This window comes from Heteronotia binoei, chromosome 1 (genome assembly GCF_032191835.1).
Source record: "Heteronotia binoei isolate CCM8104 ecotype False Entrance Well chromosome 1, APGP_CSIRO_Hbin_v1, whole genome shotgun sequence".
In the NCBI taxonomy this organism is placed as follows: Eukaryota; Metazoa; Chordata; class Lepidosauria; order Squamata; family Gekkonidae; genus Heteronotia; species Heteronotia binoei.
Genome location: NC_083223.1, coordinates 240,989,113 through 241,011,402, shown reverse-complemented (window position 1 = coordinate 241,011,402; position 22,290 = coordinate 240,989,113). Strand labels below are relative to the sequence as shown.

Here is a 22,290-nt window from a genome sequence, read left to right as displayed (position 1 = left end):
GAAGGACACCAATCAGTAACCACTGAAAGAGACATCTCTGGAGTCTCTTTGGGATGGGTGGGGCTTGCTGTAATCCATTGTTTGGACTGTCTGAACAAGCAAAGAGTCCTCCTTAATGGGATGGCCTCCCTTCACGTGCATTTTGAAAGAGACGCATTTGAAAGATAAGCATTAAAAATTTCGCAACCCTACACTGTAGAATTGTAAATCATCCTGTCTCAGAAGAGTCACTAGCGGAGAGGGGGGGCGGGGAGGGAGAGAAGCAGAAAAATCCAATTTGAATGCAAAACTACTAGGCTGTCTCTTACCAAGGCCAGACTTATCCCACAAGACAGAGATGCAAAGGTGTGGCTGAAAAAAGAGATTGGCCTCACTGGGATGTGCCATCATGCGGGTAGTGGGGGGAGGTTGGCAGGGAATGAGCTCATCCTACTTACTGGCATATGGGACATCGCTTGATTAATGGCCCTGTATCTAGGGCGGGATTCCACTTCTACTTCTTTACCAGAATTCAGAACACACACACATACAAACACACATTATTGAAGGGGGGGGGTGGAAGAAAAAATCTGGGATTTTTAAAGGGGGGGAAATCCAGGAGATTATACATAATAGGCAAAGAAATAAAAGAAGTTTTCCAAGGGAAATGCTCTCCTGTGATTTTGCTATTGTTGCTGCAGCTGCCCATGCAAGGAAGCACCAACACAATTAATGGGCTGAAATTAAATCAAAAGAGTTTCCAGCTCAACATTAGGAAGAACTTCCTGACCATTAGAGCGGTTCCTCGGTGGAACAGGCTTCCTCAGGAGGTGGTGGGCTCTCCTTCCTTGGAGGTTTTTAAACAGAGGCTAGATGGCCATCTGACAGCAATAAAGATGCTGTGAATTTAGGGGGAGGTGTTTGCGAATTTTCTGCATTGTGCAGGGGGTTGGATTAGATGACCCTGGAGGTCCCTTCCAACTCTTTGATTCCATGATTCCCGCATGGCAGATTTCACATTTTCACCACACTTGTTATAGCACTCATTTGCCTTACACCACTGGGAAGAGGGGCTTTTCTGAGGTTTTTTAAAACTAGTAATTAAAATACTGATATACAGTTGTATCAGTGTATAATTATACACTAAAATGGCATTTTTAAAAAATTATGAAGACTCCTAATAATATACTTCACGTATTTGCATGTCATCCTTGTGCAGGGGCCATACTAATATTCTCTGTATTGTTCCAATTTTAGTATAGGTGCTGCTGAAGCAAGCACAACTCCTAATAATATGGAGAGGGACTGGAGCAGGGAAATGGCACTGATGTGGGTGGACTAGGAAACTCTGAACTTTCCACCCACACTGCAGCCCTCCTTGCTTTATTGCCATCTTTCCCAAAATATCACAACAAAGGAGGGTTGAGCAAGATGGCAGAAAAGCCAAGGCAAAGACAGGTGGTGCACAGAAGCACCTTGATGCTGCGAAGAAGTGTGTCTGTAAGTGGTGGGGGGACAGGTCCTGGTTCCCACTAGCATCTGACCTGGGGCTACTGTTGTTAGCCTTCAAGGGACCACTGGGCTATTATCTTGCTGATACAGATTTCAGGCCACTCCCCATCTGGGATCATCATCAGTGTTGAGTGGGGAGTGAGACATGAGTGTCTAGAGAGAAAGTAGGAGCAAGCTGGCTTGCCTTGGTAGTCTGGGCACAGAACTGATGCTGTGCATGGAGCAAAACAGCCTGGTGCAACCCTGTTCTGTGTACATGCTGGCAGTTGCCTTCTGATCTCAGGGCTTCTCCATCATGCTCTGCAGCATCTTTTCCTCTCCTCCCCCCTTTTGGGACCCAACCTCCAGCTTGATGAAGAGATTTGGGGGAACTCAGAAGATGAGTCACTGCTTCATGAGATTGCCTCTGTTGGCCTAAATTTTAAAAAGGTTACTGCTGGACTCCCACATTGTCCAGCTGGCCTCATAAACACTGCTCTCTGTGCCCCCACTTTCAGAAGTGCAGCAGGTGGTAACCAAAGCCAGGGCTTTTTCAGCAGAAGTACCTCATTTATGGTAGGCTCTTCCCTTTGAGGCTTGCCTGGTGCCTACCTTTACTTTCTTGTAAGCATCAGGCCAAGACTTCTTCATTTTCCCAGGCTTTGAATAGAGCGTTGGTCTTTTAAAATAACTTTATAGTATATTTTCGGCTGGTTCCCCAGGAAAGGCAGCATAAAAATTCCCTAAATAAATAATCTTCTCTGGATCAACCAGGCAACCCACAGTCTTAGTCCTTTCCCTCTAACAACCTTTGCCCCACTGAGAATCAAGCAGTGCTTCTCTGCATAATCCCATGCTGGGTTCTGTTTCTTGGTCACACTGAAGTGTGATGGAAAGCCAGGAACTGGCTGTTCTATACATAGCTGAATGAGGAAGCCTTGCTCAATCCTTGCAAAGATCTGGTCCTCTCCACAGCAGAAGCACCAAAACCACTTGCCCAGAGAGGTTGGATGTACACAACAGCTTTGGAATCTCCTTGGCATATTCTGCATTCCTGAAAAGCTGAGCTCATCTGTGGAAGGTTGAAGACAGACCCCAGTCACGGTGGTTTCTTTACCCAGCATTGTTTTTCCAAAGCTGACTTTGGCACGTCCAAGCTTTTGTGGAGTTTGTCCACAAGGAAAAGAAAACAAGAGTGGGAGGGAATTGCGTTTGCATTTGTTTGCTTGTTTATTTGCAGCTTCAAAAGACTTGGGTTGGATTTGGCCATGGACAGGAAACTGAGGCATCCATTCATTCAAAGTACAAACTGAGTTTCCAAAATTGGGGGAAATGATGCACCTTAGACATTTTCATAGATCTTATTAGGACTATCAACATTGTAACACATTAATATGCAAGCTTTTGAGTCCTCCAGAGGTTTTCATCATGCTGGTTTAGCAGGGCCAGAAACAAAAGGAGTGGCAGATGATGAAAAAGTCCCTCTGTATAAAGGTTGCAACACCCTTCAAATGGACCGCAGGAAATGCTATGTAGAGTTAATTAAATTAACCCATGCTAAGGATAAAAAGGATCTTGGGTTGCAGCAATAGGTGATTAACTCTCCTTTCAACTATATATAATAGTCAGCAGCAATTTGCATCTGAATGATGAAGAAAGCTGATTTCATTTGAACTGTGGTACTGGAGGAGAGTTTTACATATACAGTGGCCTGTCAAAAAGGCAATTAAGTGGCTCCTAGATCAAATCAAGCTAAAATGGCTAAACTTAGGCTACCGTACTTTGGTCACATTGTCAGAAGTCAAGAATCACTGGAAAAGACAAGTTGGAGGCAGCAGGAAAAGGAGAAGACCCAACATGAGATGGGCTGGCTCAGTCAAGGAAGCCACAGCCCTCAGTTTGCAAGACCTGAGCAATGATAGGATGTTCTGGAGATCATTGATTCATAAAGTCACCATAAGTTGGAAGTGATTTGACAGCACTTAACACAGACATGTTTTGGAAAGAAGTTGATCCCTTGGAAGGCAGAGAGCAGAACAATGTGAAGTCATGGTATTAGGCCAATTTTGGATGGTGTGGTTGATATTGGTTCAATATAATTCAATAGTATAGTGTTACAAAGTGAGTGGAAGGCACATGACCAATATAAGAAAGTTAATGAGATCATTTTTCTTCAGCAGCAGCCAGGAAACAGTAAATATAAGGCAACTATTTTGTTTTTAAATGTGAGTTTTTATCATAGTAGTTTCATCTGTACCTCTAACACTTTGGATGTACAGTATTTTTACCACCATCACCACCGCCGCCATTTGAGTCAATTGGTGTCTGATTGACCTCAATGCCATTTCAATGTTCTAATTTAAACAAAATTGGAGGAGTGGCCCCATAGCCAGTTTGGTGTAGTGGTTAAGGTTATCTGGGAGAGCTGGGTTTGATTCCCCACTCCTCCACTTACACCTGCTAAGGTGGCCTTGGGTCAGCCATAGCTTTCATAGAAGCTGTCCTTGAAAGGGCAGCTGCTGTAAAAGCACTCTCAGCCCCACCTACCTCACAGGGTGTTTGTTGTGGGGGGAGGGAAGGTAGAGGAGATTGTGACCCTCTGAGATTCAGAGTACAGGGCAGGATATAAATAAAAAAAATCTTCTTCTTCACAGCTAGGGGCCACAGGGGGAGAGGGCCATTAGGGGCCATGGGGGAGGGGTAACTGCTCCTGTCACCCATCCTGCATAATTTAGACCTCACCGATCAGCTGATTTCTGAGCCCTATAAATGACATGGGAGGGGCAGCAGCTGCTCCTGGATGCCTCTCCCATGTGATCTAAAGCACACATGAGAGAGGCAGCAGCCCGGGGATGAGGGCCCCACCAAAACTGTCAGGGGGCCAGGCCCCATCGGCCCCTGGTTAGCTATAGGCCTTAAATCACCCAACTGGTCCCTTTGTTGACAGAAAATACATGGAATAAACTTAAATGAAATTATGAATGCCAAGTTTGACTTTCAAGTTCAGTTTATGACATAGAAAATATGTTTTAAAAGAAGACTGGAGTATAAGACCAGGGGCATGCTGCAATGGCAGAGAGAAACTTAGCGGTTGTTCACTTTTGTGTCTCTTTTTTGTCGCCACATTTATTATAAACATCCACACACATATTACAAAACAAGGAAAAACTGGTTTTCAGGTTTATTGCCATAAGAACTAAAATACTGCTAACCAGATCTCAGATCCCAAAACATCAATGATGATGTTGAGGAATTAAAAAGAAAAAAAGTCATTGAAAAGTAGCGTCTGCCTTACAAAAGTTTCAGCGTGTGCTATTGATAATATAACGCCAGGTTCCTGCCATGATGCATATCATCGTCTGCCAGCAACACATGGCCCTTGAAACTGTGTACCATTCTTTAACGTGATCTTGTCCCACTGAGTCTGTCTGGGCTGTGATGAATTTTTTCAGGTCCTGAATGTGTCATCAGGGCTACAATCACACACACTAAATAATGCACTTTCAATGCCCTTTCCAATTGTGAACTGACAAAATCAAGTTGGAAAGTGCATTGAAAGTGGATTGAAAGTGCATTATTTAGTGTATGTTATCACACTGTGGGATTACACTTCACTCACACTTTCTTGCCCTAGCTGATGATTGCAAAGTACTTCAGTCATCCCAAACTAATGTCCAACACTGACTCATATGCAAGAGGCTATTATGAATGGGACCTCTGGCTGTCTTCACACTGGAGGTAGCTGACCAGGGGCGCTGCCTCAAGAAGGCCTGAAGCTCTCATTTCCACCCTAACTCAGGTGCCATGATGGGAGCAGAATGGCGCAGAAGCAGAAATGCCTTTGTGTCTTTTTTTTTTTAAAGAACTGGATCAAAACTGTATCTGCATCTCAAAAAACCCCAAACCCCTACCTTTCTATGGGGGTGGTGAATGTAAATATACAAAAAATGTACAAGGCTATATACAGAGGCTGTCCTTGATGTTTCTAAATGATTTCACTAAATTTCATTTGTCACACACAGAGGTTCTGCAGATATTAAAGTTGGCGGGGCTATCATCGATCCCTCCTTGCCAGGGTTGCCTTTCTCCATGGAGAGCTCACACGTGTTCAAGCAATCTTAGAAGACCCACCTCTCTCTAATCTGGAAGTCCTGGCATTCTGTTCCCTGCAGAGAGTGGGATTTACTGCCAGAGGTTGTACTGATGTCCATCAGCTGGTTATAAAAAGGGATCAAATCAGTCCATGGAGGGTAGGTCCATGGCTGGCTAGTAGCCATCCTCATAAAATGAAATATGTTCAGAGGCAGTAACCAGATTTAAAGTGATTTCCTGTTTTCTAATTCTCCCCTGAATTGTTTTAAAAAACCTCTTCTCAAAGAAAAAAGCAGCACAAAGTGCTCCACAATCTCACTTTTTAGGGTAACAGTTGTTTGCTAGGAAAGTTTTAATGGAGGGCATTCAAAAGCAGCTACCTCCCTCTCCCTTGGGAGTAGGAGTCCATTCTATCTATTCTATGATCACCATCTTCAAGTACTTGAAGGGCTGTCATATAGAGGATGGTGCGGAATTGTTTTCTGTGGCCCCAGAAGGTAGGACCAGAACCAATGGGTTGAAATTAAATCAAAAGACTTTCCGGCTCAACATTAGGAAGAACTTCCTGACTGTTAGAATGATTCCTCAGTGGAACAGGCTTCCTCGGGAGGTGGTGGGCTCTCCTTCCTTGGAGGTTTTTAAGCAGAGGCTAGATGGCCATCTGACAGCAATGAAGATCCTGTGAATTTAGGGGGAGGTATTTGTGAGTATCCTGCATTGTGCAGGGGGTTGAACTAAATGACCCTAGAGGTTCCTTCCGACTCTATGATTCTATGTTCAGGATTCTGCCCAACATAGGGAGGAAAGGCAGCAGGAAAAGAGATGGTGGTGAAAGGGACCGACTCGATGGTCTTTAGTTTGCAAGACTCTTCAGGGTAGGGCGTCTGGAGGTCATTGAAACATAGGGTGGCCTTGGACACTTAACATAGAATGATGCATGATTGATTGGATTTCCCAACTGTCTGTTGGGTGGTGTGCTGGATGGGTGGAGCAGCCTTGGGGTATGAGAGCTGTGCCGTGTTGCCTAACTCCCAGCATATGAAAGGAAGGAAGCCCCTTGTTTTAAGTAGGGCAGGTCTAGGAGGTGCAAGGTTGAGAGACTTCCTGGGACCTCAGTATATCGCCTGGAGTGCCAATAAGGGTGTGTGTGGGGGGGGGGGGGGAATGGCTGAGTGTGAATCTGTAGCACTGTGCCACTCTTTACGTGGAAACATGCATCCAGGAGGCCTAGGGTAGACTCCAGATTCAGACCAGCTCTTTTGGGGGTGGGAAACAGAAAAGTCAGCTCTGCAAATGGGCAGCTGAGGTCCTTACTGCTGGCCTGAACCCAGCGTTGAAAGAGGCCATGCTCCACCCGCTTTCTGGCACCGTTGCCGCCCTCCCCCGGGGGGGGGGTCCCTCCACCCAGGTGTCTCTGCCCGTCTCGCGGGGGCTGGGGGCAAAGCGCTCGCGCCTGTTGCAATCAGAGGCCAGCGGAGGTTGGGGATGGCTCGGGGTCTGCTGGCTTCTGCCCCCACCCAGCGCCGCGGAGTCTGCGCCCCCGCCCGAGAGACAAGCCGGCGTCCCCGCCGCGCTTCCTTCGCCTTCCCTATCAGCGGACACCTCATTAATATTCTCCTCGCCTGGGAAGGCGCACCGGCTCCGGCGCAGAGGGCGAATCCGAGCAGGCGCTGTTTACACCGGGAAGCGGCTAAAGCACAATACAAGAAAATGGGGGGGGGGGGGACTGGGAGACAAAAATGTGACGTCATGGGGGATGGCATTTGAGTACCATAAAACTGTTCCGTTCGTTTGCGAAACCAAGCCGAGAGAGAGAGAGAGCACGGAGGCTGGATTGTATTCGGGGGAGGCCATAAGCAGCGTTCCTTTGCCTTTCACAGTTTCATTCAAAAAAAAAAAACCACGGGCAAAAAAACCACGCCACAGAGAAAGAGGAGGGGACTCACAATCCAGCAACTAATTAAAAAGGGAAAGAAAAGAAAGGAGGGATGATTTGGAAACAAAAATATAACACTGGTGGCAGCGCTACCCAGAAGTTTCTATTAAATTTTCTATAAAAATGTCCACATATCTAAAAATACGTCCATCCAGATAAAGTTGTTCTCAATCCACTGATTTACAGGAGGTGGGCATTTCTCTCGCCACTGTAATCCAAGTCTTTTAGCCCTCTAGTCAGGCCATGGAGGGTCCATGTTCTTTGACAAGGGATAGGCAGATGGTTTCCGCATCCCCAAAAGTCAATGAACATTCTAATACAGAATTAATGTAAGTTAAACTTCCTCCCAGGGAAACTGAATGACTGGACAGACCCAAGGCATATATTTATGGGATGCATATGAGTCACAGTGCCAACTATTGGGCACTTTACACCATCTTTTGCTAAAGAGTCCCTCTGAGGTCCAGTAGAACCTAACCATAATTTTTTGCTGATCAAGATACATGGAGAGAGCAGGTATAAAATTAACAGCCCTATCCCATTGCTTTGGCAAAATATGGCCATTTAGCTTCTTATTCCATTCATTCCTGAGACTCTCCATATCGTATTTATTGACATAAAATATGTATAAAGGTTTTATTATCTGCATTGATTCAATTAGAATTTGCAGGAGGACAGTGGACTATGAAACACATGATATCTCAGGAGGACCATATTTAGATGCCAACAAGTGTTGCAGTTATGGATATTGCCACTTAACAGAAGTTGACAAATTATATCTAGAACTCATTTGACAAAAACTGTAACAGTTTCATGACAGACTATCCATGCAGCAACGAAACACACACACCACCACAATTCTGGCATTTTGCAAAATGAAAGACACATGATCTGCTTGACTGGGATATCCTAACCTTGATATTCTTCACCCTAATCCCAGATTAGAGGAAGGCTGGATTATTCAGTGGTGAAAAGTGGGACTCAGATGTGTCTTTCTCAATATTCTTCCTTTACATAGTCCAGGATTTAAAAAAACAACAGCAACAGTGTGGGAATGGGAACCTAAACTGGCTCAAACTGAGCTTGCTTTTCTCCCATGTATTTTCACCTTTCTCTTCCTTTGCTCTTTCCCCGTCCTGTTCCCAAATATCCCACAGATAAATTAAAAGTCCACATTGGTAAATGCTTTTGCTTACTTCTTATATAACTATTTTAAAGACTTTCATTATATATTGCAGTTCTGTTACATATTACACAGACCATGAAAACAGTAAGAGTCCAGTAGCACCTTAAAGACTAACAAAATCTAGTGGCCCCTAAACCCAAATCAGCAGATGCCATTTGTTTGTGGTGCAGTCACAAATTGCAGGGGAGTGCTAGGTTGACTGGTTATGAATGCTGGTAATATCCTTTTGGTAATATCCTCCATAGAAGGACAGAATTTGTTTCATATTCATGGCTGGCTCAGAACAATAGAATATTGGAAGGGACCCCAGGGTCATCTAGTCCAGCCCCCTGCACAATGCAGGGGCACATTTTACTCAGCCACATATCTGAATTTTCTCCATGCACTTCAATGTGCACACACACACACAATGCAAAAATAATTTTAAAAATTGTGGCAAGGTATGAGTCACTGCTCATTTCTTTGGATACAGCTAGAATGTGAGTCCATCTGTCCTATATTTTGGAAAGTGGAGTGATTTCAGAAGCTGAATGACATTAGCAGGCAAATGGCAATAGCAGCTGAATGACAATAGCAGGCATGACTGATATTGCTGGGTCCACTGATGGCGTTGCTTAGATCTATATGAAAGCAAAGTTGGCATCTTTGTTGCAGGCCTTGGCACTTACTGTTAAGTAGTTAGTCATTGTGGGGGAGAAGTTATTTTAGGTGAGCAGGCTGTAAGCAAGAAAAGGTTGCCCCCCAAGTGAGAAGGAAGTGTCCCTATCCAGCATAATACATGTAACTAGTCACAGTCCATGAAAGTTGGTAGTCTTCAAAAATCTAGTAGCACAATGTTACATGTGACTGTGTTAGTCAGTTGCAGTCAAAATGGAAAAAAGAAAGAACAAAGAATTAGAAAGACTTATGTCTGTTTACAAGACTTTTTTAGTGACTGCGAAAAGCTGGTAAAAATGGCCTTTATTTCGAATGGCTTTCCATGCTGAATTTGAAGTAAAAATGAATTCCAATGGATATTAGATTCACATTATCTTAGGTTATTTAATAGAGAAAAAAAGATTTGGTCTTAATTTTAGCAAATGAGATGGGAAGTGTTATCCCAATTCACCCCTGTCATGGTAGGTATCAGACCACCTGTCCCTAGGTTGTCAATCTAGTGGCCGTTGGCCTGCCCCTAAACCCAAATCAGCAGTCACAAGTTGCAGGGAATACTGGATTGACTGGTTATGAATGCTGGTAATATCCTTTTGCAGTAACTCAGTGGAAGGATAGAATTTGTTTCACATTCATGCCTGTCTTAGAATAATAAAATTATAGAGTTGGAAGGGACCTCCAGGGTCATCTAGTCCAACCCCCTGCACAATGCAGGGAATTCACAAATACCTCCCCCTAAGTTCACAGAATCAGCATTGCTGTCAGATGGCCATAACTGTCAGGAAGTTCTTGTAGAGGAATATTCAGCTGATTGCCTAGGGTGAGTAACAGCTGCCTACAGGTGATCAAACATGGAAGCATTTAGGAAATGCAAGCATGTTGGGTCTTTTCTTGCAGCTATGAACACCTCTGAGGGAAAGTGTAGCAAGACTTAACAAGAAAGTGCAGGTGCTTTGACTGGGACAGCTGATCAGGCCTCAGGGAGAAAGAATGGGGTTACAATGCACTCAGCTTTCCCTCTCTGCCAACTTTTAGGCAAATACCCCCTATCCAAAGTTCCTGGTCCTTTAGTGGTGCCTCCCAGCTAATGCCCACTTCCTACTTCCACCCCAGCTGAGGCACACTTCTTGTCCCTTCCCAGCTTCTTCCTGATGGCCATCTCGCTTGAACTGGCATCTTGTTCTCCCCATCTAGCCTTACACACAATGGCATACATATCTGGGCAAGTAGCCTAGTGTATTTTTTTTTTTCTGGCTAGTAACAGATGGAAAATCAAGTTCACGCAGGAAATCTGCAGCATGGCATCTGAGTGGATTGAGCTTGCAAAGGCAAGACATGTTCACATACACTAGCCCCCTGTATTGTTATAGCAATCAAGTTATTTTTTATTTCCCCTTCAAGGGCCATCCAGAACAACCCAGCCATTGTGATCTTTGATAACAGCTGCACAGTCCAAACCCTTACTAAAGAGATGTCTTTGATCTTTTCCTTTCTAAAAAGGGATGCTCTTCTTTTTAGTTTTGTGTCAAGCCACCCCAGAATCAAAATACAGAGGTCAGGCTAAGCTCTTAAATATTTCTGCAGTAGTGTCAGTGCCAATTGGAGCAAAGCAGAACAGGCATCAGAGCTCATGAAGGTCTGAAAGGCAAGCAGCAGCTGCTAAGCACCAGGCAGCTCCACCAGAGAAGAAAAGCACATCATTTCCATTCTTTAGGATCTGGAGAAAGTTGCTGTGCCCCTCAAAAGCTTATTCTTCAAAAATCTTGTTGGACACTAAGGCACTGCCAGACTCAAATCTAACTCACCAATGGCAGAGCAGCATGGCTCCCCTGCTGAAAAAGGTTTCCACTCATGTTTGTCAGTGGGGTGGTGGGAAGTGTTGTCAAGTCACAGCTCATTTAGGGTTGACCCCATTGAAGGCAAGAGCCACTCAGAAGTGGTTTGCCATTGCCTGCCTCTATGTAGTTACCCCTGATTTCCTTGGTGGTCTCCCAACCAAGTACTAACCTGGGCTGACACTGCTAAGCTTCTGAGATCTGATGAGGCTGGGCTGGCCATCCAGGTCAGAGTTTCTGCTGATGTGGAAATACATAAGTGCATAACTTTTTATCAGGCTGAGGGCAGGGCGGGGGGGGGCGGTGTCATCCAGAGGGTTTGCGCTTGCTTGCGCCAAAATGGTGCACTTGGTAGACTGATCTTGCTGAGCCTGTGGGCACTTTTGGAATTCTGAAGACAAGGGGGGGGGGGCACCAGTCCTAAATGGTTGTCACAGAAAGTTACTAGCTGAATGTCCTCCTGTGATGGAGGCAGCCGTTTCTGAATGGGTGATTCCAGCAGAAACAAAAGTGATGCCTCCTGGGTTCTTCTGATACACCTCCTGCACCAATGAGGTGGAGGAAAGTTAGGACTGGGCAGGGTTGCTTTAAAAAAAAATGCACAGGAATGCAGTTCTGGCTGACTTGGCATCGGGGGTGTGGCCAAATATGCAAATAAGTTCCTGCTGGGCTTTCTCTACAAAAAAAAGCCCTGGGACTGGGTCTTTGCTTTGAGGAAGAGTTGCTATGTAAAAAAAGCAAATGGGTCTCAGGAAACCCTTAGGTGGACATCATCTTGAGGATCACTGAACTAAAGCTTTAGTTGTTTCATCAGTGGGCCACTTGGAAGATCTAAGCCTAACCTACCTCAACAGGCTATCAATAGGAAAAACTGGGATAATCCCATGAGATAGTTAAATTCTTCTTCTTCTTGTTATATTTAGGAGGGATGTGTGTGATCATTACACTAAATAATGCATTTTGCAACTGGATTTTACTGTGTAAGGATAGCAAAAATCCAGTCGCAAACCACAGTATTTATGGTACTGTGATTGCACCCTTTGTGTGTGTGTGTGTGTTTGCACCTGGAAATCGTGTCAACTTCTGATGACTAACCCCTACTGGGGGCCTGAAGGATATTCATAGAGGTGGCTGAATAAATTCTGTCTCTGCCTCCTGACTGGGTATTTCAAGGAAAGTCTCCCATCCAAGAACTAACCACAGTCGACCCTGCTTAGTGCTTCTGAGAGTTTATGAGATCAGGCTTACCTAGGCTATCCAGGTCAGGGCTAATAATTCTTCCTTTTTGATACTTTTAATTCTGAAGTGCTGTTTTTAGATGAAGCTGCCATAGAATGAGACAGGCCATTGGCCCATCTACCTCAATACTGAACCCCACCTGGTTGAAACTTGCCAAGGTCTCAGGCCTTCCCCAACTGGTTGGTCATTAGAGATTCTTTACCAGGAGATAAGAAGGATTGAACCTGTGACCTGCTGCATACAAAGCATGTGCTCTGTCACTAAACTGGTCAACCCTACCCCATCCTGAAACAGGAAAAACTCAACTTTATATATCTTTGCTAAGTTGTAAGTTATTTTCTATTTTTTTCAGTATCCCCTCAAAAGACAGTTGTATTCAGATCTTGTTGATATGCAAAAATGTTCCCATATAATCAATTAAAGAAAAGTATAAGGCAGATAATTCATCACTTAAAAATTCTTTAACTGGTTTAAATAAATAGATAATTAAAAATAAGAGACAATTCACTGAGAATATTCCTATGTATAAGATTTTTGCCTGTGTGGAGGGTAACTTCCACAAACAGAAAATAAAATGGTAATCCACAGACCTGTATGGTCCCTATGACCCCCCAGAGGACAAGCTCTGGGCAAAAAGAAGAAGTTATTGGGCATAGAATTTCTCTAAGAGTTTCTCCCCCGCCCAGGGGGAGACTGAGAAAAAAATAGCCAATATGTTCTTTTAACAGCATTGATATAGGTTGGGTCGAAACGTTGAATTTTGAATTATTATCATACTTCATCTTCTGGGTTTTCCTATTTAACCAGAAAAATCCAGGAGGTGAATGTTGCATGTCCTATTGTGGCTACCATGTTATTGAATAAAATGTCTTATCATAGCGTGATTGTATTATTCACAGGTGCAGTGCATACCGTCCCCCTCCAATTCAGTTTCTTTGAGGCTGTGACCCCAGTGTTCCTTGGGGAAGTGGGAGAGAACTTTGAAAGGCAGGGAAATAATCAACCTCTTTATTATATGCAGGAGATGGTGTCACATAATGGATATTAACACAACCTGTGTTGGGAGGGAGGTTCCCAGTTCAAATGTTGTCTATGAAAGGTACTCACTGGGTGAGCCTAGCAAGCTGCTTTGTGAGCCTGGGGAACCTAGCAAACTGCTGCATGGGGATAAAAACACTGGCCTGCCTTACAGGGCTGTTGTATGAATAATACAAAAAAAAAGCTACATGAAGTTATCTGAATTCTGAAAATGCTTTATACATATTAAGGTAATCAATCAAATAACTAAATAAATGTTGGTAAAGGAATGTGATTACATGTACGTGAGCGGAATACTCATGTGATTCATAATATAAGCTGATGATTGCCATACAGAAGGGCACATGTCCAGCATCTTTTTCCTTGTAAGTCCAGCCAGCCAAGTACAATCCAAGATCCACAGATGATATTCCTTATTTCTTCCATCCGAGATCCTTGTCAATGGGCAATATCAGGAACTGATGCATCCAAAGCAGGTGTGTGCAGCTCTCCAGCCCATGATGGAAGAACGGCAGTGAGGCTGCTCCCCTTCCCCCTTTGGCAACATTTTCTTGGTTCCAAGTCAGGAATTGAAATGCAGCTGTAACAATGGGCCCAAGCGTGTGTATGTGTGGGTGGGTGGGTGTTTGTTCCATTTTGATTCCTCCCCCTTTATTCAGGTAGCTCAGGGTGGCATACCTGGTCAGCCCTCTCCTTTTATCCTCCCCACAGGCTAGATTGGCAAAGAGCCAATGTGATGTAATGGTTGTGAGCAGTGAACTCTAATTTGGAGAACCAGGTTTGATTCCCCACTCCTCATCCTCTTCCTCATCCTGTGTGACCTTGGGCCAGTCACAGTTCCCTCAGAACTCTGTCAGCTTCACCTACCTCACAAGGTGCCTGTTCTGAGAAAAGGAAGGGAAGGCAATTGTAAGCTACTCTGAGACTCTGGGTGAAGGGTGGGATATAAATTTAGGTCTTCTTCCTCCTCCTCCTCTTCCTCCTCCTCCTCCTCCTCTTCCTCCTTCTTCCTTCCTTCCTTCCTCCTCCTCCTCTTCCTGGGAATTGAACCCAAATCTTCCCAGTCCAAGAACATAGGGATGAGTGGCTCACCATCTATTCTGGTCAATCCTACAGGGCCGGATCTAGGGGAGGCAAAGGGGGGGTGCTTGTCCCGGGCACCAACAGAGGGGGCGCCAAATTGGGTATGGAGTCCATTGTATTCTATGGGACCATAAGATAGAACGGCCCATAAGGGGGTGCCATTTTTAATTTTGCCCCCCCCCCTCAAAAAACATGTAGATCCGGTCCTGCTATCCTAGGATCTCCAGGGCCACTGAAGCAAAAGGACATGCTCCACATCTGTTTAACAATTTGGGCTTAATTCAGTCATGCTTAGGGGTGCTGCCATCTATGTATTCTATGGGACCATAAGATAGAATGGCCCATAAGGGGGTGCCATTTTTAATTTTGCCCCCCCCCCCTCAAAAAACATGTAGATCCGGTCCTGCTATCCTAGGATCTCCAGGGCCACTGAAGCAAAAGGACATGCTCCACATCTGTTTAACAATTTGGGCTTAATTCAGTCATGCTTAGGGGTGCTGCCATCCCGCTGGACCAGTGTCCTGTCTCTTTAACAGAGGCTTAAATCTGCCTTCTGTCCATCTCTGAGAACCAGGCTAAACTAGAACCCATCTCCACTCACCAACTTGTGCAACAGTTTATAGTGATGTGTCAGTGTTTTAAATACACAAGTTCTGAAGTACTGCTATGACTTAGGCAGACAGTACTTTTCCTATTAGAAGGGAATGAATGTGACGCCCCACCTCCAGTTTAGGAAGCAACCTTAAGAAGATCTATGATGCCATTTTATTCAATGGGGCTCACTCCCAGGAAAGTGCTGCTAGCATTACAGCCTCGGCCTCCAAGACTACTTCAGCCAGCTTTATTTTTGTGGTTAGCCTGGAAACGCTCCCTGGCCTTCTGTTGAGAAATTATGCAGGTCCTTCTGGAAGGAGTCCCAAGATAAAATTCCACACCAAAAAGTCCTTGAGATTTTCTCTGCTCTTAGCAACTGGCAGGGAAATCACTGGGGAGGAGGGGAGAGAGAAAAGAACTAAGAAGTGGGAAAGAAAGAAAGAAAGAAAGAAAGAAAGAAAGAAAGAAAGAAAGAAAGAAAAGAAAGAAAGAAAGAAAGAAAGAAAGAAGAAAGAAAGAAAGAAAGAAAGAAAGAAAGAAAGAAAGAAAGAAAGAAAGAAGAAGAAAGAAAGAAAGAAAGAAAGAAAGAGTGGGGGAGTGGAAAATAAAGCAAACAGAGAGAAAAAAAGACTGACAGAAAGAAAAATGAATTAATGAAAGGGGGAGAGTTGGAAAAGGAAGGAAGGAAGGAAGGAAGGAAGGAAGGAAGGAAGGAAGGAAGGAAGGAAGGAAGGAAGGAAGGAAGGAAGGAAGGAAGGAAGGAAGGAAGGTGAGTTGCAAGAAAACCTAAAAAGTTATGGGGAAAAAATATTTTTAGCTATTGAGCATTAAGAATCATTATTTTAAAAACCCCTTCCTGCATGAATTTATCAGGGCTCGACCAGGTCCCTGCGGTGGGTTTTGTATTCAAATCCAAGCCCATGGCAAGCATATCGAAGGGCCCAAGAATAAAAAAGCGGACTGGAAATAATTTTAAATCGATCTATCTGTCAGGTTGTCCCACAGAGACCTTCAGGCCCTGGCTTGGTCTTTCGGAGTAGAACCTTCTATTTGAATGAGGGTCACTCCTTAGAGAAAGCGATTTGAGAACTGCAGCCCCAAAGGGCCGCAAGTCGCCCCCCAACAAGACAGATCCTAACAGGGGAGCCCCACAGGCGCGCGGCCCGTCCAAATGCACTTGACCCGGTTTGTCGAAGAGGCCGGCTCTCCCATTGCCGGAACGCGCTTTTCTTAAAAGAGTCCCAAAAAATCGGTGCTGCTGCTGGGTTCTTGGTTGGTTTGTTCGTTTGTTTAAATGGCCGATAAATACATGATCTCCAGAACAAGAGCAATATCCAAGGGGTTTGGGCTAATTTCATTGGTCCTATAAAAGGCATTACATGGATTTTGTTCTAGTCTGGAGGATTTTGCATGGCTCGATACGCCTGTGCAACTGAGCCAGATAGATCTCCCTGGTGCGCTGCTGGAACCCCGCGTGTTAGTCGGTAGTCAAGTCAATGGGGTTTCTCACGCCCCCGAAGCGGGCACAGGATCGCAGCCGGCGCTGACCAGGCCAGCCTTCCGCCAAGTTCATTCCGATATTCGCCTCACACATGCACAGACTGGACAAGCAAACAAGTTTCGTCAGCCCTTCCCAATATTTTTATTGCTTGAATGTTCATCTTCCAGGCCGCAGGGAGAAACCCGGATTCAAAGCGCTGTATAAAATAGGACAGGAGGCGCGTTTCTTGCGGTAGACGCAGCGCCTGCCCTTTAGCCCCACGAATCTCGTGAGAAAGAAAGAAAGAAAGAAAGAAAGAAAGAAAGAAAGAAAGAAAGAAAGAAAGAAAGAAAGAAAGAAAGAAAGAAAGAAAGAAAGAAAGAAAGAAAGAAAGAAAGAAAGAAAGAAAGAAAGAAAGAAAGAAAGAAAGAAAGAAAGAAAGAAAATCACATATCGATGGAGCTGGAAACTCTTTTATTTTGGTTTTTAAGCACCGAAGAAACAGTTTTAAACCCCGATGTGAAGTATTTGGTTTCGAATGGCATTCGCTTTCAAACAGAGGGCCCGATCCCGATGCATGCCTATTAGGCAGTAGAGGCCAGGAAATTCCGAAGAATTTTATCCCAATCTGTGGAGTCACCCAGACTTGCAGCAGGGGTTGTGGGCGCCTTCGAGGTGCCTCACTAACGGTGCGATCCGTTTCCCTGGAAAGGAGCTCCTTTGGGGAGATCGGCTCCTTCAGGCAGCCGTGTGAGGGGCGCTTCCTTGGGAGCAGCAGAAACTGAATTCCCGGGGTGGGGTGGGGGGGGCTGGTGTCCGAGTCGGCAGCCCCAGGGGAATCGCCCCCCGCGGGAAATGTTGCCTTTGGGGGGCTGAGAGAGCACGGTTCCAACCTCCACGGGATCACTGCCACCGATAGAACCAAGTTCGAGTCCAGTGGCACCTTTGAGCCCAATAACGTTCCGTTCTGGGTATAAGCTTTCGTGTGCACCACCAGGCATCCTGGGAGCTTTCTTTCCCAGCAAATGTGCCCGGGATGTTTGGCCGAGCCGCGGGGGTCGGTCTGGAGTTGCGACGATTTGTAAGTTTTCTCTGGATCGTGGCCCGCGCTCCTCAGAGGGAGCCCTGGGAGTCAGCCTGCCCCTTTCTCCCCTCCCCAACTTGTTGGTTTCCCGACTCGCGGTTGCTAAATTATCATCCTTATCCGTTAAGGAAAGCATAAAAGCTAAAGCCGAGGGCAGCCCGTCCCCACCGCCTCTGCCCTGTCTGAAACACTCGATCCCACCCAATCGACCTGCATTGGGATCCTTTCCATTTATTACAAAACAACAAATGCTGGCCTGGCAGGAGGCTCTGCAGCACCAGCGCCCTTGGGAAACTCCTCATCCGACACAGCTAGACAGTTAGCCGGCAGTTGACGTGATTACAGCCGGGCTCTTAGAAAGTCCCCCCGTGTCGACTGGCAGCGCCTCGGGGCTGGGGCCTGTTCGGTGTTCCGCACATCGTGGAGCGCGCAGGCGCAGCCCGGACGAGGGATGGCGAAAGAGCTTCTTTAAAGGGGGAAAGCCCCCCCTCCCCCACAGAAGGTTGCTCGCCTTTCAGCGTCCAGGCGTCGATCGCGACAGGAGAGGCTGAAGCTGCCCGAAACCTCCCCTCGAACTCCGCTGCGCAACAGCCTTTACTTGGAAGCCAGTTTCGCTGAGTTGAATGGGGGTTTCTCTCAAGGAAGTCTGTTTAGGATTGCAGCCGAGGCCACTTCGAAGGCTGCCCTGCCTACTCCCCTTGGCTTGGAAGTAAATCCCATTGCTGCGAGTGGGATCTCCTTGGGGAGTCGGCCCCATTAAATGTAATGAGACTCCCTTCCAAGCAGTGGTGCGGGGCTGTTCAGCAGCGTGGTTAAATATGGTCTTCTCAATTGATTTTCTTCCCTCCTTTCTGTTTCCGATCTGAATTTACTTCCGTCTCCTATACTTGGCATACCGCCCCCCCCCCAAACACATAACTTCTCTTTTCAGTTTTATAAGAATGTGACCCCCTTTACAAAAAACAAAATAGGGAAAGGATCCCCATAACTTTTTTTTTTTTTGCAATACACAAAAAACATCGTATTAGGCAGGACTGTGTTATATTTTAAATTTAAGACATTTTTCCCAAGCGAAGAATAATGCTCCTCTACTCAGATAATTTTTTTTTTAAATCATGGTTAAAGAGCAAGAAGGAGATGGTGTCTTTTTGTTACAGGCACAAAAACAGAGCCAATTTCCTTTAAATATATATATATATACATTTTTCTCGAAATCTATCCTTTCAACGAATATCTATTTTACATTTCATAGATTTCTGATGTTTGTTTTCATTAGGAAAATGCATGCATGCTACGTAAGAATATAATGCAACATTTTTTAAAAAAAAAACCATTAATGCCTATTCAGTGGAATCCTGGTCAGAGTGACGCCCTTCTGAATCCATAGAAATCAGTCTTCGAAAGGTAGACACTCCGTTTAGGATTGCCTTGATAAAGGCAGAATGCTTAGCATGCGTACTTGGAAATGTACTCCCCAGTAACTGCTTATTTTTGCCCTGTAAAATACATATATATCATATGCTTGTGCCTAAAATAGACTTGAAAAATACTAAATATAAAATTTGATATAGTGTGTAAATATAAAATCGTATAAAATAAAAACGATACATTAAGGGATAAAAGACTTGTTATTTTAAAATATGTTTTAAAATCTGTGTATGACTATTCCATAAAATCCGGATAACTCGATCCTGGGCACGTTTTCCTCAGAAGCACGTTCTCCTTCTTTCAAGGGCGCTTCTGTCTAGATTCCTTAAAAGGAATCTATTCTTATTAGCACACATTGCGTCGAAATCTATGCTCTGAAAGGGTCTGACTGACAGTGGGGAAATACAAGAACAGAAAAGGCAAAATACACCCAGTCAGCGTAGAAGAAATCTGCCCACCTTCCTGGGAATGCGAACGCGGCTGCTGGCTGCTCAGATTCCTCAGAGGGAGTCCCCTTCGGCTCCCAGCTCTGCCAGGATCTTCTGCCCTGAAACAGACATACCGACTTTCCCCTTCTTGGCTTCTTCCCTTCTCCGCGGAACAAGCTGGACATAAAAGTGGCCGAAAAGATTCCTCTTCGCCTCCTTCTTGGCTGTCTGTAGAGTCTGTGCGTCTGGTCTGTTCCTGAGCCGACTCTCTCCCTCTCTCTTTCTCTCCGCCTGTTTTATCTGGAAAAGATTGTAACGCGAGTTTTTACACACATAAATAGCAGCGATCTAGTACAGACAGCAGCACTCTGGATTCCCACACATTAAACTAAAGCATGAAGAAACGCAGCAAGCCTTCACAATTTTGGCGTTGTTGTTTTTTAAAAAACAGGATCGGAAAATCTGAAAGATTAGAAATAGGGTGTTCATTAAAAAGTCATTTCTCCAAATTGCAAATAAACACCCCCACCCCGTTGGAGGTCGAAAATGGGACTCCCGCGAAGTCCAAAACGTGTGTGCCGCACGATCACCGTCAACCACAGCTCCTAAGCTACTATTCTATGCCCATTGAAGTCAATGGACGTTCATTGGAGACAATGGATACGGAAGGGTGGAACTATTTAGGACTGCACAGCTGTTTCCTTAGCGACTTGACTATTGATCTATTTATTTACTTCAGGCATGTCTACCAAGCTCCACAGCAATGTTCTCCTGAGGATTCACAAAAGTGTCCTTTAAAAACGCAACGAAAACACTTTTTAAAGTCCCCAAGATCGGAAGAACTATCATCAGCACTAAAAATACTAGCAAAACCAAAAACCCTGATCCACCAAACATCGCGCATTGAAACCTCCTCCGGGGGGAGGTGGAGGAACTGAGAGCAAGGAACTAACTAAAGACAAAATTATTGCTAGCCAAAGATGGGGAGGGGGGCATTTTTGGCTGAAGCCTGAAAAGAGTGAACTCTCCAAGCTAGGTACCGAAAGCAGAGAAGGCTCTGTCTCTGGTGCCATTCCTGCCTCAGAGGAGGGGGCTATGCTGGGGATTCTTTAATGTGCATGCATTTTAGATACAAACAGTCTTTAGTTTTTCTGGACTTGGTTATCAGCCCTTTCCAGTAGATCAGAATTGTTTCCAGTGGGCAGATCACTGAAAGCAAAGCTGAGGTTTCAGTGTTAAAGGCACTTTCTCATGAGAAAGCTTTACTGAATAACGGGGGCTTACTTCTGAGTAGAGCAGCTTAGACTTGCTCCCTGGGGAATGACAACTTTTTTTCTTTCTGTTTTTGCTGTCCAGCCATAGTTGACTCGTGGCAGCCCTCATGGGGTTTTCAAGGCAAGAGATGTTCAGAGGTGGTTTGCCACTGCCTGCCTCAGCATAGCAAGCCTGAACTTCCTTGGGGGTCTCCCATCCAACCAGGGCCAACATTGCTTCGCTTCCAGTATCTGATGAGATCAGGCTAGCCAATTTACCCAAGGTTATATGTGTGGTAAATGCAACAGAAGTCCAGTGCCACCTGAGAGACTAACCTGTATTCCTTCATGAACTCTCAGTAAATCAGAGTTCACTTCTTCAGATGCAATGAAGCTGAAGCAGGAGGGATCATTTTACTTTTTTTATTAGGAAAGTTGCAGAAGGGGAAGGTAAAATGCCACACAAGAACCCAGAACTGTAAGCTCTCTAAGGCCCACTTTGGAATTGGATTGTACTCATGGAGGTGACGCTTCCTTTTTAAAACTCTTAAGAATTTCAAGCAGAACAAACAGTGCAAAGAGATATGCAAGTGAAAAATCAAACACACATATGAGATCTAATTATCTTAAATATCAAATTAAGAATGAAATCCTTTTGGGGGGGGATTAAGAAATTGATTGAAGCATAACAAAATGAAGAAATCCCATCAAGAGTATTAATTACCCATATGAATCATATATGTGCATTTTACCTTTTATTTATTTTAATTTTTAATTTGTTTATTCATTATATTGACTTTATTTATAGTCTGTCCTTCTTGCTAAGATTCCAGGTGGAGCACTACAATTTGCTAGGAATTGTCAGTGCCATTGGCTTGAATGGATTCAGAAGGGCATAACTTGGTTTTGGATGGCACTGTAAATCCTTCCATTTTCACTGCATCTTATTTTAAGGTTACATATGTAGGAAGGACATGGTATTGTAGTGAAAGAATTTGGAGGGAGACCTGTGCTGCTAGAAAAATAAGAAAGTCAGGAGCCCAAAGCTGAAAACAATTTAAGCTGGAGAAATAAGTGTGTGCATAATCTTCCACAGACAGGGTTAAAACATTTATTTGTTTTGTGTCTATCTCATCCCTCTTCTGACCCAGGCAGGGCCCAAAGGAGGTAAAAACACATATAATGCAAAAAATAAAGCATCTGTTAAAACACATAATTGAAGCAGCTAATTGAAACAGATAAGCCAGAGCCTGACAATTAATGCTGCTTACATTTGGCGGGACTCTGCTTCTTTAATACTGACAGTGCTAACGGATCACTGTTTAGGTTCCAGGATTTAATTAAGCCAACATGCAAAGAGAAACCAATACCTCATTTACACGGCAAGTCAGATCCACTGACCTCTGTCAGAAAACTCCAGCAGAAGGCTGCTGTGCTATATAAACTCACCTCGCCGTATCGGTGCTCGGAGAGCATTTTAAGAAGGGATC

The 22,290-nt window shown here is 44.6% G+C and overlaps 1 non-coding gene across 1 annotated transcript; it reads right to left on the bottom strand.

Moving 5' to 3' along the window:
- Nucleotides 1-1,158: 1,158 nt before the first annotated feature.
- On the bottom strand, nucleotides 1,159-1,260 carry LOC132589225 (U6 spliceosomal RNA). The gene has a single exon (XR_009556560.1). It is a non-coding gene; the product is annotated as a U6 spliceosomal RNA (small nuclear RNA).
- Nucleotides 1,261-22,290: the final 21,030 nt, after the last annotated feature.